Below are 12388 nucleotides of genomic sequence, written 5' to 3'. Positions count from 1 at the left end.
ATATTGCTCTGTTCAGAGGCTGTGTCCTCTGGTCTTAGACTCCCCCACCATAGGAAATAGCCTCTCCACATCCACTCTATCTCGGCCTTCCAATAATCCATAGGTTTTATTAGGATTCTCCAATCATTCTTCTGAATTCCAGTGAGTACAGCTCAGAACCATCAAGTGCTCCTCATATGTTAAGCCTTTCAATCTTGGAATCATTTCTGTGAACCTCCTTTGAACCTTCTGCAGTTTTAGCACATACTTTCGAAGACATAGGGCCCAGACCTGCTAACAATACTCCAAGAGAGGCCTCACCAGTGCTTTATAAAATTTCAACATTACGTTCTTGCTTTTGTATTCTAGTCCTCATGAAATAAATACTAACATTGCATTTGACTTCCTCCTCACTGACTCAAACTGCAAATTAACCTTTAGGGAATTCTGTACAAGGACTACCAAGTCCGTTTGCACCTCAGATTTTTTAATTTTTTCTCCATTTAGAAAATAGTCTATGCATTTATTTATTCTACCAAAATGCATTAGCATATACTTCCTGATACTGTATTCGATCTGACACCTCTTTGCCCATTCTTCTCATCTTATCTAGTCCTTCCATAGACTCTCTGCTTCCTCAACACTACCTACATCCACCTATCTTTGTATCATCCACAAACTTGGTCAGAAACCATCAATTCTGTCATCTAGATCATTGACATATAATGTAAATTGATGTGGAACACCACAAATCACTGGCAGCCAACCAGAAAGGGCTCCCTTTATTTCATCTTTTTTCCTCCTGCCAATCAGCCAATGCTCTATCCATACTAGTACCTTACCTGTCATATCATGGACACTTAACTTGTTAAGCAGCCTCATGTGTGGCACCTTGTCAAGGCCATCTGAAAATCCAAGTACACAGCATCTATCAATTATCCTTTGTCTACCCTGCTTGTTATTTCCTCAAAGAATTCCAACAGATTTATCAGGCAAGATTTTTCCTGAAGCCGTGCTGACTTTGACCTATTTTATCATGCATCTCCAAATACCCTAATACCACATCCTTAACAGTTGACTTCAACATCTTACCAACCACTGAGGTCAGACTAACTGGCCTATAATTTCTGCCTCTCTCCTTTCTTGAAGAGTGGAGTGACATCTGCAATTTTCCATTCCTCCAGAACCATACCTGAATCCATTGATTCTTGAAAGATCATTACTAATGCCTCCACAATCTCTACAGCCGCAATTATGTCATTTCATCAGCCTCTGCTTGGTAGCAGTCTCACCACACACTGCATCTGTTTGTAAACCAACTAACCCATCCTCAGTGCTATCACTTTGGTTCCTATTCCTGAGGTCTATGAATCAGTCCTCATCAGAGCGTCAGCAATTTTAAATTCTTCAGGCGGGAGGAGAGGAAGCAGCGCGCCGTGCATGCAGAGTCCTCTGGTGAAAAATGATATCGTATCCGTTAAATAGGGGCCGTGGACAATTCTGATTTGATGGAGGGGGACGTGAAGGCACAGAGGAACATCTGGAAAAATTTCAGAAATGCTCATTTGCTGCTGTTGTTATTGCACGGTCGGGAATCTTTCGGAGCGAAAGCCTCAAAATCCCCGGCTTTGCCTGCTGTTGGCGACTGAGAAGGAGGTCAAATCGTTCGGATAGAGGTGGCGCTCAGTACTCAGTGTCGGAGAGCTGATCACAGCTTGAAGTTTTCGGATGACTCAGAGTCGGACCGTGGTTGGGTATGACGGGGAGAGTTTCTCTTCCTTCTCCCATCTGTGTGAGATGTGGGACATTTGAGAGAATTTGAACTTTTACTGTGCTCATGGACTTCTTCATCAAGTTATGGTATTGTTGCACTGTTGTAACTATATGTTATAATTATGTGGTTTTATTAGTTTTTTTTCAGTCTTGGTCTGTCCTGTGTTTTGTGATATCACACCGGAGGAAATATTGTATCATTTCTTAAAGCATGCATTACTAAATGACAATAAAAGAGGACTGCGAGTCTTCATAATCTATTATTTTGAAGATCCTGTCTTGGGCTCAGTACGTAAGCTTAATTATGAAGAAAACACGACAGCTCCTCTACTTCCTGAGGAGTATGCGAATATTCAGAATGACATCTTAAACTTTGACAAACTTCTATAGGTGTGTGGTGGACAGTACATTGACTGGCTGCATCACATCCTGGTATGGAAACACCAGTGGCTTTGAATGGAAAATCCTACAAAAAGTAGTGGATACAGTCAGGTCCATCACAGGCAAAGCCCTCCCCCCAATGAGGACCTCTACACGAAGCATTCCTGCAGGAAAACAGCATCCATTATCAGTAACCTCCACCATCCAGGTCATGCTCTCTTCTTGCTGCTGTCATTAGGTAGAAGCTACATGAGGCCCAGGACTCACACCACTAGGTTCAGGAACAGTTATTACCCCTCAGCCATCAGGGTCTTGAACCAAACTTCATGAAACTTCACTTGCTGCCATCGCTGCACTGTTCCACCAAGCTATGAGCTCACATTCAACGAGCTTTCATCTCCTGTTCTCAATATTATTTAGTTATTATTATGTTTTCTTTCTGTATGTGCACAGTTTGCTATCTTTTGCCCATTGGTTGAACACCCAAGTTGGTGCGGTCTTTCATTGATTCTATTATGGATTTATTGAGTATGCCCTCAAGAGAATGAATCTCAGGGTCTGTATATGGTGGCATATCTGTACATTGATAAGACATTTACTTTGTACTTTGAATAGCCAAGGGATATGACTGATCAGGGATAGAAACAGCATATATTTCATTCAGCTCCCAATTGGATCTGATCAATGCAGAGTGATGCTTTTGTGCTCAAACCAACATTTTGCATTAATACTCCTGTTTTTCATAGCTACCAGGATGGAAGTAGCCTCCTTAAAGCAGGTGGGAAGCTCAGATTGAAGCAGAGATAGGGTGGAAATGTCTGCAAATACTCTTGCTGTTGGAGGCAGTTAGGGCAGGTAGTAACGTATGAATCCCCTTCTGTTCAAAACATGCATAGTCTTGAAACTACATTATAAGAATGGCAAATAAAATGATACAACAATAAAAACAGTAACATGTTTTAATACATTTCCTATTTCACAACCTTGTCATGCTGGTAAAATTATTAAAAGCACCCAGTGGAATGGTAAGGCCTGGGTATGTGTCCAATGGTTGAATAAGGTTTATAAGTAATCATTCAGCAAGCAGTGTTTTGGACATGGATATGATGAATGTATGCAGTCTTTTTTTCCAGGGAAAGAGAATCATAAGAGGAGGGGAAGATTTAAAAGAGACTAAAGGAGCAATTTCTTCATGTAGAGGGTGGTATATATATAGAATGAACTTCCAGCAAAAGTGGTTGTGGCACATTTAAGAGACTTCTGGATAAGGACATGATATGAAAGAGGTAGAGTGATATGTGCAAAACATAGGCAAATGGACAGCCTTAGGTGGGCACTGTGGTCAGCATGGGCAAACTGGCTAAAGGGCCTATTTCAGTGCTATATTACTCTATTTAGTTTATATGTGTGCAATTTTTTCAAAGTCCTCTTACTATGTCACAATGCCCTCTGTGTGGCTTCAGTGTAGTTACTGAAACATTTTCCCCTTTCACTTTCAGCAGGTATAGAAGTCAGAAGGAAATTTGCCCTGGATGGGCTACCTTCAGACTGCTGCTGATTGCCAACTGAATCCAACCTATTGCGGTTAGCTCTAGGACACAGATGAAGCATGCTGTCTAAAGAGCTGCGCCAGTGGGTGAAATGATGACTTTTTAAGGAGAACATTGACATACACAGCAGGCAACCTGCAGTGCTGCAGCCATCTGCTGGTGCTGACTAGAAGAAGTATTGTCTCCTTGGAGTCAACTCTATGAAATCTAAGCAGGACTGGGATCATGACAAAGAGTTATGTGAGTATTAGCTGGGTAGGGATGGGGTGGGGTTAGTGGTTTTCAGTGCTTATTTCTATTTCCGCTGTGGTAATTTTTTCCATTTCTCAGTTCCTATAGTGGATGATCTGCTTGTGTATGACATCTCTATTCTTTGGCAGGAGAGTATATCTATTGACGTATGGTTGGCATCTCTATTCATATGGAATAATGAATCATTGATAGGAAACATTTCTTTGCTCCTGCAGAGTTACAATCTGCTTGTGAGTAGCATCACTGTATTCACTGAGAACAACAATTTGCTCATTTGGTATCATCAGCTTCCTGGTCCTTTAGGCCTTCAGATTGCGCCAATGTTGTACAGAACAGAACTCTTGCTAGACGAGGGTGAGATTGCATGGTGCCTCTACTGTAGTTGTTTCCTGGACAAGTAGGAGATGGTTGATGTAACTGTCACTGAGCTATTGCAAATAAATGTACATGACATCCAGAATGGAGGCTGTAGAGTCTTGGCTCTACAGATCTGCCAGTAAGAGTACAGAGATAGTCCTCTAGCCATTACCAACCTCCCAAAGCGTGTAATCACAGTAGATGTGTGTGCTGCGGGGTAATGGTCACTGAGGCAATTCACCCTGCACTTCCTGAAGCAGGTGGGAACCTCGACTGCAGCAGTGAGGGTTGAAGATGTCCTTGAACACGCCAACCAGTTGGTTGACACAGGCTTTTAGAACCAGGCCATGTACACAATTAGTGCTTGACGCCTTGTGAGTGTTCCCCTCTTGAATGATGTATTGACATCAGCCTCAAAGACAGAGGTCACACAGTTGACAGATGCTGTGGAGATACAGAGAGGCAGAGCACTATTCTCCCTTTCAAAGTGTGCACAAAAGGCACAGAGTTCAAGGACTGCAGCATCACTACCATTCTTGCAGTTAAGTTTTGCCTTACAGGGCGTAATGGCATGCAAACCTTGCTACAGCTGTCATACATCCAATTGTCTCTCTAACTTCACAGGGGTCACGTTTTGATTTTCACAATGGCCTTCTGTATGTCATACCTGGACTTTGTTTAGGGGTCTAGATCACAAGTTAAGTATCACAGATCTAGCCCTCAGCACTGCAAATCTCCTGGTTTATCCAGAACATCTGGTTTGGGAAGACTCGTCATGTTTTCGTAGGTAGACACTCATCCACACAGGTTTTGATGAAGTTGGTGATGGCTGTGGCATATTTGTTCAGATCCTTGAATATGGTCCACTCCACTGTTTCAAAGTGATCCTGCAAAAGCTTCTCCATTTCCCTTGACCATTACATCGCTGTCCTCACCATTAGTACTATGCACCTCAGCCTCTGCCAATATTCCATGATTAGAGGTACAAGCAGGTGACTGGACTTTACAATGTGCAGGCACAGGATGGCACCACAAGCATTCCTGATGTTGGTCAAACAGGGATTGAGATGTATTGGAATTATAGCTGAGTAAAGATAAATACAGAGGCATGAAAGAGGAGTTGGCCAAAGTTGACTGGAAGGGGACACTGACAGGGATGGCAGCATTGGCTGGAGTTTCTGGGAGAAACATGGAAAATGCAGGATCAGTTCATTCCAAAGAAGAAGAAACATTCTAAAGGGGGAATGAAACAATTGAGGCTGACAAGAGAAGTCAAAGATAAAATAGAAGCAAAAAAGAGGCCATACAATACAGCAAAAAGATTAGGAAACTTTTAAAAACCATTAGAAGGGAACTAAAAAAGCAATAACAGGAAAGATAAAATATTAAGGTAAGCTTACCAATAACATAAAGGAGGATGCCAAAGTGTTTTCAGATATATAAAGAGCAAAAGAGAGGCAAGAGTGGACAATGGACTACTAGAAAATGACACTGGATAGGCAGTAATGGGGAGCAAAAAACATATCGTAAGGCAGCATGGTTCCATAGTAGTTAGCACAATGCTTCACAGCGCCAGAAATCAGGGTTCAATTCCCATCACTCTCTGTACATTCTCCTTGTGATTGCATGGGTTTTGTCCAGGTGCTCCAGCATTCTCCCACATTGCAAAGATGTATGGGTCAGGGTTAGTAAGTTGTGGCTACGTTGGGGCCGGAAGACAAGCGACACTTGTAGGCTGCCTCCCCAATTCATCCTTGGACTGTGTGGGTCATTGACACATTTCACTGATAGTTTCAATATTTCAAAGTACAGGTGACAAATAAAGCTAACCCTTAATGGATGAATTAAAAAGGTATTTTGAGTTAGTTTTCACTGTGGAAGATGCCAGTTGGATGCCAGAAATTCAAGAGTGTCAGGAGGTGGAAGTGCAGCTATTACTAAGGAGGAGGTATTTGGAATGCTGAAAGATCTAAAGGCAGACATGTCACCTGAACCAGATGGACTCTACCCCAGGGCTCTGAAAGAGGTCATTGAAGGGATTGTGGAGGCATTAGTAGTGATCTTTTGAGAACCACTGGATTCTGAAATAATTCTGGAGAACTCGAGAATTACAAATGTCACTCTACTTTTTGAGATAGGAGGGAGGCAAAAGACAGGCAATTACAGACCTAACTTATGTGGTTGGGTAAGATGTTGGAGTTCATTATTAAGGACGAATTTCGGGGTACTTTTGGACACATACAATATAATTCTCTTAAGGGAAATTCTTGCCTGACAAATCAGTTGGAAATCCTTGAGGAAATAACTGGCAGGATAGACAAAAGTGAGTCAGTGGATGTTGCTTACTTTATTTTCAGAAGATCTTTGACAAGGTGCCACACATGAGACTGCTGAACAAAATAGGAACCCATGATATCACAGAAAAGATACTAGTATAGATAGAAGGCAAAGAATATGAATAGAAGTAGCCTTTTTAAAATCTTTTAAAATAATGCTTTTTTTCCTTGAGACATTGTGAGTGTTGCTTACTTCGATATACTCGTGTTATTTTTGAATAATAATAATAAAAAGATTTGGAAAGAAAAGAAGTAGCATTTTCTAATTGGCTGCCTATGACTAATGGTGTTCCACAGGAGAGTGTTAGATACATTACTTTTCACATTATATGTTAATAATCTGGGTGATTGAATTGATGGCTTTGTAGCCAAGTTTGTGGATGTTACAAAGATAGTTGGAGGGGCAGGTAGTGTTGAGGAAGCAGTAAGTCTACAGAAGGACTTAGTTTAGGTGAATAGGCAAAGAAGTGGCAAATAGAATACAGTGTAAGGAATTGAATGGCCATGCATTTTAGTAGAAAGAGTAAAGGTATCACAGCCTTGGGTTGTGGGTAGAGTATTCTGAGGGTTCTGAGTTTTTTTTTGCTGTTTTTTGTGTATTCTCTGTGCTCTATTGTTTATAATTATAATATATTGTTGCACTTTGGGATTTTATGTGGTATAGCTAGGTCTTCTGTAGTTTACATTTAAGTTGCAATTGTCCTTGGATCCTTCCAATTCATTTTCCTCAAGATTTTGCAGGTGTCCATTTAAGCACCCTTGAATTTTTGTCTCTTGTCAGAAGGGCTACTTATAAGCTTGTCAAGAGGCTGGGGCATTAATTAGCTGGTCACAGATTCCTTTGTGGCCTGGAGTGTATTTAAAGGGGCGGTGGTGGTCCTGACCCTTGCCTATTGAAGTTCTGGCTGAGTTATTCTGGGTTATCCAAGACTTTGTAAGGTCTACTGTTTTGTCTCTTTTGTTAATAAATTTCCTAGTTTTGTTTAACCCTTCTAAGGCTCTGTGTGATCCTGCATGTCGGTCACAAAAGATGTAGACTACTTTCTAAACAGGGAGTGCATTCATAAATCAGAGATGCAAAAGGACTTGGGAGTTCTAGTGCTGGATTCCCTAATGTCTAAGTTGTGAGGTTTGCAAGAATGATCCTGGGAATGAAAGGGTTAATGTATGAGGAACTTTTGATGGCTTTGGGCTTGCACTCATTAGAGTTGTGAGGAATACTGGGAATCTCATTGAAAGGTTCCAGATATTGAAAGGCCCAGATAGAGTAGACATTGAAAAGATGTTTCCAACAGTGGGAGAGTCCAGGCCCAGAGGGCAAAGCTTCAGAACAGAAAGATGTCTCTTTAGAATCTGTGAAATTCATTGCCACAGTTGACTGTGGAGACCATGTTATTGGGTACATTTAAAGAGGATATTGGTAGGTTCTCGATTAATATGGCATCAAAAGTTATGGACAGAAGGCAGGAGAATGAGATTGAGAGGGAAAATGAATCAGTTATGGTTGATGACAGTTCTTTAGAAATTCCAAAGAACTGTCATCATCTCTGTCTGTATCTTGTTTTACGGCGGTTGGCATCCAGCTCAATGGTGCATTACCGCCACCCTCTGCTCCAGAATGTGCACTAGACATACATTCTAAATCCCTTCACCCAATCGCGCGCACGCACGCGCACACACACACACACATATATATATATATACAAACCTACACTTCACCCTCCCATCTTTGACCATCCTAGTATCCTATTCCTGTTTATTCGTCATATTCTATAAAAAAAACCCCTGTACCCCTTAAAAACGCTAAAAATACCCGGACTTGTGCTCTCTCACTCATGCCCAGCAACCCTTTTAGTGTGAATTCCTGCATCCCCAACTCCCTTAATTTATTTCTCATCATCTCTCTCTGTATCCCATACTTCCTGCAACACAAAACTACATGTTCTACTGACTCCTCTTCCTGACATTCCTCACACAATCCTGTCTGATGTTTCCCTATCATTTTCAATGTTTTGTTTAATGCACAATGCCCCAGCCTTAACCTAGTCCACACAATTTCCTCTCTTCTGTTTCCATTACCTACTCTAGTAACTGCAACACTCTTTTGTATTTGATATAAATGCCTCCCTTTCCCCTCCCTGTCCCATCTTTCTTGCCACATTCGGTTGACTTTTTCCCAGATTACACACTTAACCTCTGCTTTACTGATACTAATGTGCATTTCCACATTTTCTTTCTTTAACGCCCTCTTTGCCAACTCATCCACCCTCTCATTCCCCTTCACCCCTACATGTGCTGGAACCCATAGAAATTTTACCTGACCCCCCTGATTTGCAATTCTTGTAACTAACTGAAGGACTTCATAAAGTACATCTTGCCGGCTGTTTGTGTGAAAAGACCTTAAACTTGCTAGAACTGAGGATGAATCTGAACATATCAATGCTTTGGCTTGTCTGGCTTTCCGCACCCATTGCAACGCAACCAACACTGCCAGCATCTCCACTGTAAACACCCCTAACTTATTAGATGTTCTTCTGCTGATCTGTCATCATCTCAATAGGTAAATGTGTCCTTATCCTAAATGATGCATAACTATTCAGAGACCAAGACCGCCAATCACAGCTGGGAAAATAAAGATCACACTGCATTCATCCTTCATAAATCTGGAAGAATTATGAACAGAGAGAGAGAGAGAGAGACAGCGCCTTGCAAGGCCAAGTCGAAATGGGAATGGAAAGTAGAATTGAAGTGGGCGGTCATTGGGAGATCTCTCTTTTTGTGGCGGACGGAGCGAAGGTGTTCAGCGAAGCGATCTCCCAAGTTTCTTCGCGTCTCACCGATATGCAGGAGGCCACACCAGGAGCACCGGATACAGCAGATGATCACAACAGACTCACAGGTGAAGAGTCGCTTCACCTGGCCGGACTGTTTAGGACCCTGAATAGTAGTGAGAGAGGAGGTTTATTACAGGTATGGCACTTGTTCCGCTTGCAAGGATAAGTACCAGGAGGGACGAGTGGACAAGGGAATCGCGTACGGAGCGATCCCTGCGTAAAGCGAAAGTGTGTGTGGGGGTGGGGGTGGGGGTGGGGGTGGGGGGGGTGTGCTTGGTGGTGTTGGAATTCCGTTGGAAATGGCGGAATTTACGGAGAATTATGTGCTGGACGAGGAGGCTGGTGGAGTGGTCGGTGAAGACAAGAGGAATCCTGACCCTGGTATGGCGGCGGGAGGATGGGGTGAGGGCAGATGTGCGCAAAATGGAAAAGATGCGGGTGAGGGCAATGATGATGGTGGAGGATGGGAAGCCTGGGAGCAGGTGCAGCGGCAATGGAGGAACTGAGAGAAGGGGATGCCGTTTTTACAAGTGACAGGGTGGGAAGAGGTACAGTCTCGGTAGCTGTGCTGCCTGGCCTGCTGAGTTCCTCCAGCATTTTGTGTGTGTGGCTGTGAGAGTCACACACAGCCACATTATAAAAATATCAGTTTATAAAAATATCAGTAAACGGGCTGTCTCTGGAGATGGAGACAGATCGGGAAAGGGGAGAGAGGTGTCGGAAATTGACCAACTAAATTTTAAGGCAGGGTGAAAGTTCGAGGCAAGGTTGATGAAATGGTTGAGCTCAGCATGGGTGCAGAAGCAGTACCAACGTAGTCGCCGATGCAACGTAGGAAGAGTTGGGGAGCGATGCCGGTGTAGGCTTGGAACATAGACAGTTCCATAACGGCAGGTATAGCTAGGACTCTTGCGAGAGCCCATGGCTACACCTTCGGTTTGAAAGAAGTGGGAGGAGCCGAAGGAGACATTATTGAGGGTGAGGACCAGTTCCGCCAGACGGTGGAGAGTGGTGGTGGAGGGGAACCGGTTCGGTCTGTTGCCCAGAAAAAAACGGAGTGTTTTAAAGCCCTCCTGATGGGGAATGGTGTACAGGGACTGGGCATCCATAGTGAAACTGAGATGATCGGGACCAGGGAACTTAAAGTCATTGAAAAGATCAAGAACGTGGGAAGTGCCACGGATGTAGGTAGGAAGGGACTGAACCCGGGGCAATAAAGAGGTATGCAGACACAAGTTCAGTGCGGCAGGTGCAGGAACTAGCTGCACAGTTAGGAATTCTCTACCCTGGCAGGCAGTACAGGCTGAGTCACCCTGTTCATTCAAAAACAAGTTTTGTAAGATTTGTGGATATTATGGGAAGCAAAGAATATAAGGACAGTGTAGATGAGTCGAGTTGAAAGTCAGATCAAACCTGAGAGGCTAGGTGGCATTCTGTACTGGTTATCGCGCCATTCTGCTTACTTGTTTTGTTCTCAACGCAACAGCCATGCATTGTGATTGAACTTTATTTTTGCATTGCAATCTGTTTTTGTAACGTATAGCTGAGAATGCCAGGCAAGCATAAAGTTGACTAAACTGATTCACCTACATCGTACATGACGAATGCAGACACGCAAGGGGTTTTCCTTTGCCAATGACTTCAGTCCTTGTAGGAACACGTCACGCAGTACTTAAGAATAATTCAGAGTAAATCCTGACCCGCGTGTAATTATGAATGTCGAGCAAGGCACCCTGGAGTTTCCATAAGGTTGATTAAAATATAACGGCTGCTCTTGCCAGAAAAAGCAGTACGACATCCTTGAAAGGAACAAAAGGGTCTGCGTGCACTACACTAAACCAGTTCGCAGTGTAAATGGAACAGTTACACCCACACCTCTCAGGCCATACATTAAGTAACAAATATGCTAATGTGGAAAAAATACGCAGCCACAAAAAGAGTCATTCCATTATTTCTGTATTTTTTCAACAAATTCACAATGTATACCCAATCCTATTCCCAGCCGCTTCGAAAAGTTGCTAAGATCCAAGTAATCATCACACCTAACTGCCCCTCTTCTCAACTTCGAATTATTTCACGATTAAACGAGCAAATGGTATTTTCAGATAAACATTTCATCCCTCTTGAGCTGGAAAATGAAGGCACTTATGTAAAATAGGCTTAAGAAAATGGAATCAATGAAAAGAAAGTATCTACTTAACTGATTGAAACACTGCGTGGATGTCCCAGTATCTTCACCCGAAGAATATCGAACGGAAGGAATGTTAGGAAAGGAGAGTTGAATAGTGATGGATATTCAAACCATTTATGCAAAAAAAACCGGATCGTATTAAATAAATAGTTTCCACCTGTGTCTGTTACTCACCTTCCAGTTTCTTTACAATACTCGCACTGTATGTGTCAGCTGCAACAGTGATCAGTCGGTATACATACGTGCCTCTGTCGGCAGACTAGGTGCTCAGTGCAGCAGCGTGTGCTGCGTTTACTCAGCCTGTGACGATCGGTGATTCCGTCACTGGGCAGCGCGGCGCGTGCTGCGTTGATGACAGCGCCTCGGCTACATCGAGCGGCTGGCTGACGCGCGCTGTGCGCAGGCGCTCGTGCTGGCGAGCCGGCCCGTGTGCGCGGGGGGGGGGGGGGCCAGCGCGAGCCGACTCCCACTCTACCGCAATGCGCGCTCCCTGTCTGTAAGCGGGTGCCGAAAGACCCCCACCGCCAGCAGCTTCCTTCCGTACTTCCAAATTAGTAATTTGATAATGAGTATTCTCTATGTATACCGATACCTTGCAATATACACGCACACCTCATTGAAATGTAGTCCTCCCCTGAGCGCAATTCCCCGCAGTACGTTCTTAACCTCTCAGCCACCTGTGAGGTACTGTAGAATGGAGGTAAGCTACTCTTCAAGGTTGAAGTTTCAAGATTG

At 43.3% G+C, this 12388-nt stretch overlaps 1 protein-coding gene across 2 annotated transcripts in view; it reads right to left on the bottom strand.

Moving 5' to 3' along the window:
- The window catches only part of LOC140199486 (signal transducer and activator of transcription 4-like), a 239951-nt gene extending 227993 nt beyond the window's left edge, over positions 1 to 11958 (bottom strand). Inside the window, exons 1-2 of one of the 2 annotated variants that reach the window (XM_072261657.1) lie at positions 11828 to 11958; positions 11664 to 11694 (exon numbers count right to left, since the gene is read on the bottom strand). The gene's annotated coding sequence lies outside the window, so the exon portion shown is untranslated. The remainder of the gene's footprint in view (positions 1 to 11663; positions 11695 to 11827) is intronic. The other variant, XM_072261656.1, reaches the window with a different exon arrangement.
- Positions 11959 to 12388: the final 430 nt, after the last annotated feature.

Source organism: Mobula birostris, chromosome 6, assembly GCF_030028105.1.
Source record: "Mobula birostris isolate sMobBir1 chromosome 6, sMobBir1.hap1, whole genome shotgun sequence".
Lineage (NCBI taxonomy): Eukaryota > Metazoa > Chordata > Chondrichthyes > Myliobatiformes > Myliobatidae > Mobula > Mobula birostris.
This window is presented reverse-complemented; position numbering and strand designations above follow the sequence as displayed.